Here is a 7,924-nt window from a genome sequence, read left to right on the forward strand (position 1 = left end):
TGCCCATTTCTTGTAGCAACTTATTCATATTTATCTTCAATTCGTCCATGTCTGTCTTCAAATCTGTCTTCAAATCTGCCATGTCTCTCTTCAAATTTGTGTTTGAATCATCCATCTTAGCTTCCATGCCCTTTATCTTAGATTCCACGCCATTTATCTTAGCTTTTGTTAGCTTTTGTGAGAGTGACATTTGTTGCACTTGTTCTTGTAATTTTGATATATCATGTAGCATTTCTTCCTCTTCTTCATGAGTCATGCTAGAGCTTTCAGGTTCCTTACTCAGTGTTTGCATTTTCTTTCCTCGGGGCATCAGTTACCGATAATAATGCTTTACTATGCCCTTTGAATTCCTTCAAACCAAGCTTACACAAAAATTTAAAAAAAACTACACACCTTTTTTCCCTTTGTAGAAGCCTGATATTGAATTTGATGTATCTCTGTAATTTTGGATCATCCAGTTCTGAAATTGCAACATGTAGTAGCCTTCTGCGTCCTATTTCCAATGCCACAAGTCTGACCCAAATTGGATTCTCCAAGGAAGAGTTATGCGAAATCTCACACAGTGACTTGATTTTAGACTAATTCGGTAGAGAAAACTTATACGATGTGCCACAAGTCACTGTTTCGACCTGTGGATCTGAAAAATGCATACAAGAAACTACAGTCTGTTCTCTTTCTGTACCTTCTTACGAAATTTCCATCCGATCTTCAAAGAGAAAGTTATGACAATTTTCCCCAGGTCACCTATTTAGAATGTAATTCAGGAGTCTGCAAAAAGACCAACTTCCTCAGATCATATCTCCGAAAATATAGCACGAAATGATCTGAAATTCAGACCCAAGGTTCAGCGCTATTTCTTCTCAAATGGGGTTTTTTTTGTGAATTCTGAAACGTCACAGAAAAAATTTATAGCGAAAATTCTACGATGACCTGTTTGGAGCAGCGAAACCCTAGAATCCAAAGCTCTGATACCAAATGTTATGAAACTAGCTCAAGAAAAGATAGAAAAGATAGATCAACGCCTTAGAATTCAGCCTCTTCGAGGGGGCAACCTCCTTTACATTACATAAATGAACAATTCTTTGATGATTCAAATGACAAAACCTCATTTCTATATATAGGAGTCTAAGGAGTCACAATATAATCCAGCCGACCTAACAATAATAATATAAAGCCACAAAAATAACAATAGAGGGATTCTATGGGGCACATAAATAACAATATGGGGGTAATAGGGGCACAACAATATAAATAAGGGGTATAAATACAATATTAATGGGGTAATCACTAGTATTATAGGGACCCAACATGCCTCAACAAATATATAGACAATAGTTTGTGCACTATATGTGGGGACATGCATCGCCCTCACCATGCGCAACCATTAGAGAAATTTTGAGGTCTAAAATGAGCCTTCTAAGGAATATTATAAAATAATAAAATAATATTAGATTATATCATCAAATTTTAAAGGGGAAAGAGAAAAAACTACCTTTTCAATTTGTATTTTCAACTAATCTCCCTACGATTTTCCTCAAATTTCAAGTAGGAACACTCATTTGATGTAAAATTTAATTCCTTATCCAAGGAGTACCCACGTTGCATACTTTCGATGGAACTTGCTACATGAAAAATGAGAAATACGTGAAAATATGTGATTGCAATAATTTGATGAAGAATTAAATTCCACATCCAATGAGTGCTCCTACTCGAAATTTGAGTAAACCCATAGGAAGATAAGTTGACAATACGAGTTGAAAAAGTAGTTTTTTTTAATCTTTTTTCTTTTTTACTCCAAAAATAGTGAATTATACCCAACGATTTCCATCATCATATTGAATCCTATTGGTTCTTATAAAGTTGATTTGGTTATACATTTTTGTTTTGAGGCCCATTTTAAACCTCAAAATTTATCTAATGCCACACTTCTATGCACTGTGCGTGGGGAGGGAAATACTAGGCATTGCCCCTCCACCATGAGGTTGGCCTGACAGGTGGTAGCTACTCAACTAACGTTGACTGAGCCACTACTTGCTAGGTAAAATCAAATTTAATTTAATTTTAGTTATTATTATTATTATTATTATTTAGCCAATTATTTTTATTTTATTTTTACGTAAATGAGGTTGCTACCTCAAAATATTTGATCCCTCTCAACGCGTGGTGTATCCAAAGTTAAAATAAATCTAGGTAGGTAGAATATATATATGCACCATGAGGATGATCTATTAGGAAATTTCTCAACCAACATTGGTTGAGCCGCCACTTGCCAGGTAAAAATATTTTTTTTTGTCGAACAAAGGCATTCCATTAATTTGACAAAAGATTACAAAGAGTTTTTCCAAAAAACTATATTCTTCCAACCTCACTCTGCCTAGAATTATTGGTCAGAAGAACAACATAAAACTATATGAAAAATGTCAAACTTTCTTAAAACTGAGAACCAAAAAGACCAATATGACCAAAATAACCCTAAGATATACACATGCCACAAACATTGGTGGAAAGGAATAGGACCCGAGTCATTACCTGGAGGATTTGTATGCCCAATATCTCCATGAATGTGAAAATCTACATATGCCAGGAATTGCTCAAGTTGTTCGATGCGCTTAGTGAGCCTTTGTTGGCATCTACAAAGCGACGCTTGTAGATACAACATGCTCCATTGATTACGTTGAAGATTGTTCATAAAATTAATTATTTCATTGTGATCCTCATGTCTGTCTTGACTCAATTGCTCTAAGAGCACAGTGACTTGTCTCAGTTGTTCTTCGAGTGTGTGGAGGAAGAAAGGAAGGAGAACATGACCAGGTGATTGATCAGGATTATTGGTCACCACCTTGTCCAACTCTACCTCTTATACATCTCCTCCCTCCAGTGCTAATTCAACTTCTCTTCTATGCTCCATCCCTTGGCCTCATGGACTTCTTCCTCTCCACTCTCTACCCCTCTATCTAATCATTTCATCACAACTCCAATCTAGTGTTCCCAACACCCAGCCTCAGTTGCTGCACCCCAAGCCCCATAGTCCACTTACACCCAATGACCAACTACAACAAGCTTAGGCTTTGAGGGCCACTCTGCTTTAGTGGGTATCCAATTCTAGCAAAGCTGAAACCCACCAGTCCCAACAATCCATCTCCTACACCAGGGATTAAGAATGTAGAACTCGGGATACACCTCTCGAGCCTCAATGGGTTGTGACCAAAACGAGATGCCTTGCTTACTAATCCAATTTAGTGTAAATATTCTCCCCCAAGAATCCCTTGAGTAGTGATGCTCTACCAAGAAGAAATCGAGGCCACCATACTAGTTCTTACACCCCCCCCCCTGCTATAACTTGACTTTACTAAGTTAGATTGGAGACCTAGAGTAACCTTCCACACAAAATTCACTAAATTCGAATTCCAAATGAATATGACTAACCCACAAACTTAATGACTATGTGCTTCGTATGTTTGAAAGCCTAAGCTTTGTTTAGCTATAAAATGTAAGATTCAGAGGCCAACCCAACTATGAATCACCTTCTTCTAAACAAAATGAGCAATCACACTATAAAGACTGTGGAAACCATTTTGGGGTCTTATCTATGTGATTAAAGCCAAGTTCCAAAGCAATATATCCAGTCTAAGATGCCAATTATGTGAACTCCCCAAACTCTCCTCATTAACCATGTCGCAATGGAGTTTACATCTACAGTCCTCTCCAGGATCCCATATTAAGCATTAATAACCTCCAACATAACGCCAAGAATAGTCTTGCTTAACATCCACTTGTATCCCTGAAATTTGTAATCGAAGAGGTTTGCATAGGTTGGCGGCTTGTACAAACATTTTGTTTCCTCTACCACTTTCATATTTTCCCATGCCCAAATGTGCTAACAATTTCCCTCTACCTACCCTCATACATATAATTACAACACTCATCATCTCAAACCCTCTACTCTATGTCCCACATGCCATATGTACTACATTTGATTCTCAAGGAGGTGACAAGGTGTGCCATCGTGCCCCTCATGATACCCTACATCCACCCCCATCGGGGTGCCAAACAAAAACAATTTTAATTTTATTTAATTATCAATTATTATTATTATCATCATTGTTATTCCAATTATTATTATTTTATATTATTTTTATTTTTTATGTAAATCATGTTTTCACCTCAAGATATTTGATCTCTCTTGGCGCTTTTTAAATCTAGATTTAAAATGCATCTAGGTTGGTAGTGTATATATATATCTTCTTTGGGCACATGATATTGATAGCCATAAAATTGATGTACATTTGTTAGATATGTGACTAAATCAAATTATATATATATATATATATATATATATATATATATATATATATATATATATATATATATATATATATATATGTATTTTGATTTCATGTTTTTAGAATGTTACAAAAAGAGTCAAATGAATTATAGTTGTTTGAACACATAGTATTGATAATTTATATAATTGACCCATAATATTAAATTATCCACAATTTGTTTTTTTACCTCAATTCTATTATTATTATTATTTAATTAAATTAAAATTTTATTTTTATGTAAATTGAACAAATATACATACCATATAATAGTAATTTGTGTTTTTATTTAATGGTTAGTATATGTTGACTTATTTTCTTTTAAATATATTTTGGGATAGATTTAAATTTTTGATAATGATGTAATATTTTTGAAAACAATAATGGATCTAGCTATTTGAGGCTGAAATATCAGATTTATCTCTCTCAATGCTATATATATCCAGAGTTAATATGAATCTCGATTGGTAAGATATGTTCCTTCCCATAACTGAAACTTATGACTGAACCACCAACCATCGTAAGGTGACACTCACAACCCCCTCTTAAGCAGTTGTTCATCCAGCTCCTTGGACGACCACGAGCAATAACGCTACCACCAGACATAATGGTATAGCGGCCTCTTCCTCTGCATTTCACTCCATAACCAATGACCCTATAAGGATTAGAGCTTGTACCTACCCTCCCAGGGATCGGGATACTACCAATGCTCTAACTCGCAGTCGTTGAACACTAGGATCTTTGCACTAGTGTAATGTGGCTACTGTATTCTTATATTTCCCCCTTTTTGCTTCTTCTTCCCCTCCTTAGAAGAAGAAGCAAGCCTTGTCCACCAATTTGGGCTTCAACAACATCACTTACTCATGCAGATGGTGATGTAGACCCCCCAAATACTTGAGGAGTACATCCAGGTTCTTTGGAGAGATACCCAACATTACAACCATCTTTCTGAATTCTGTGGTGTACTCCTGCATGCTTTGGCTTGACTTTTGCCCGAAGTAATGCCACTAGATCCATTGGTCCTCCACGTACCCAATGGGATAAAACTGTGACTTAATCAGGGTTTTGACATCTTCCCACTTAGTCATTGGAGGTTCTCCCTCCAACTTCAGGGTTTCCATGTGGCTCTCCCACAAAGTCAGTGCATGACCCTCTAATTTCAGCAACGCGAATGAGAACTTTTTCCCTTCCTCAATCTAATGGACCCTGAAATAAACTTCCAGTTACTACAACTTGTGGTTCAACTTCAGAGCTTTGATCTCTCCATGGTGTGACTTGATATCAAATTTTGCTTCCATTTTAAATAGGGACTAATTCATGACACTCAAACCGGGTTAATCTTTTTCGGATTCTTTCTTCAACTGGTTCTTTGTTTCTCCTTTATCTTCTAATCCTTGTTCTGATTTGTCCTCTGCATTCGAACCCCCATCTTCTAGAAATGTCCTTAGCTTATTGCTCAAGGCTGCCATGAGGAGGTTAACATTGTGATTTATGTCTGTGACTTGTAATTTCAACTGCGACAACCTCACCTCTGTAGGATCACGAGGGTCATTTACAGATTCGTCGCCCATGATTAGGGTTTTATGATTTTCGGGATCTCTGATCCAGATCTCCACAAAATACCAAAAGAAACATGCTCTGATACCAAATGATCCGTAAAATTCCATGGATATTTCAATGAACAGTTCGTCACAACAAATATGACAATAATATATTAAAAATTTGAATTTCTACACTATTACAATTTATTTAAATCTCTAGATCTATAAATTTAACGACAATTAGTGCATGCATGCGAATTGAAATTATCCAAAAAATTAGAGAACGCCAAAATAAGCTCACACACACACATAAGACACAAAATATGCTCTGGCAAACCCTTTTGGGAGAAAACCCAACTGGAAGGTGAGGCCGCTTCGCTCTTTCTCTGTCTGGAAAATAAAGTTACATGTACAAAGAAGTAATGTTAGTGGCCTATGGGTTGCTATAATGCACATATCCTCTATATGTTCTTTACCTCCTATCTGATCCGAATTGGATCCATGAAATACTGTCAAGGAACCATGACTGTATCAGGTCGGGACAAATCTCTAAAGAATTCCAAAACAACGATAAAAAACACCCCAAACTAGTGGCAATGGCAGCCAGCGTGGAATGACGAGGACCTCGGTCAAAGCGCGCTGACCGAGGCCCATGGAGACTGCACGGGAGGTCAAAATAGTCTCTGGGAGCCCCGGATCGGGAAACAGAGGCAGAATTTGATGTTCGATTCGCTGGGCAAACAGGGCCGAAATGGAGGAAGCCCGAGCACTCGGTCACGTTGGGAGCCGGAGAATCGCGGGCGAAAGGGCAAAAGTGCTAAAAGGACAATGCGGGACCTACGCTCTGGAAAAACTGGCGGTATTGATCGGGGCGCCCTCAAATGGTAAGTGGTTTTGGACGAGAACGGAGCAATTCCACTCAACGATCGACGCATGGTAAGCGGAGGTGAGAGAAAACCATCGTCGATCACGCGCTAATGGTCGAGCAAGTCAACTGCTCGAAACGTGCATATGGCATTGGATCTGGGGGACCCAGATCGGACGGCTCAAATCGCGCCCGATGGGGGGAAGCGGAATTGACGAAAGAATGAGCTGCGATTTAGAAGGATTTGGAGTTCGTTTGACCGCCACGGTGGAGGAAAGATTCATCCATGACGTAACTGAAGAAACGAACTGACGAACCAGGCTGGCGACGTTTAGAGGAGGACATATGGCCACTCCCTGAGCGCTGATGATGACGCCGAGCTAGGGAACTCCAAGCGCAGCTACAGAAGGTGAATCGACAGAGGCGGAAGAGGAATCGAACAGTCTTGGAATGAATGGCTAAAAGCCATGAACAGAGACAGAATACACAAGCGAATAGTCCGAGAGACGAAGAAAGAAGACAGAGAGACCAGAATCTCAAGAGGAGGACGGAACACAGAGAAAGAAGACAGTGAAGCAAAAGCAGAAGAGGACAGAGGGCCGAGCTGACTAAAGGCAGCATTGAGCACCAGAGGCTTGAGAGATCCGAGCCATCCCAGAGAGGATCTGTCTGGGCTGAGCACCACATTGGGCTCTCCACTGTAGACCAGAAGGTCACAGAGCTGGTAGGAAGAAGAAGTCTGTGTACTCAAGTGGCTTGGGGAATCCAAGAACCACCCTGCCAAGCGAACCTGCTTCAGGAGAATTATATTTAGTCCCTGCATTGTAATTCTCTACTTAAAGACACAATAAAACAAGGCCACCAATGAAAGCTGGACCAGAGATGTAGCCCTGGAGAATAGGGTGAACTCCTTATTAAATTTCTTGTGTTCTTGTATTTGCTTACTATATTTCTCTGCTGTCTTTCCATTTAATTGTTTGTGTATTGGCAATCTGATCGATCTGTTGCTTCAATAACACAGAACGCACACGAGCACATGAGTATGTAATACCTTTAAACAATAAATCTTTAACTGATGTCACTCATAGGGTGAATATCAGATCAAGTGGTATCAAAGCTCTAGGCTGTAAGGTTAGACAAGCTTGTGTTGGTTTAGCTGTGAATGCTCACTAGATCAAAGCTCAAATTAGGAGGAA

This window comes from Pinus tabuliformis, chromosome 5_2 (genome assembly GCF_031772625.1).
Source record: "Pinus tabuliformis cultivar Carrire ecotype Pingquan chromosome 5_2, CPIR1, whole genome shotgun sequence".
NCBI lineage: Eukaryota > Viridiplantae > Streptophyta > Pinopsida > Pinales > Pinaceae > Pinus > Pinus tabuliformis.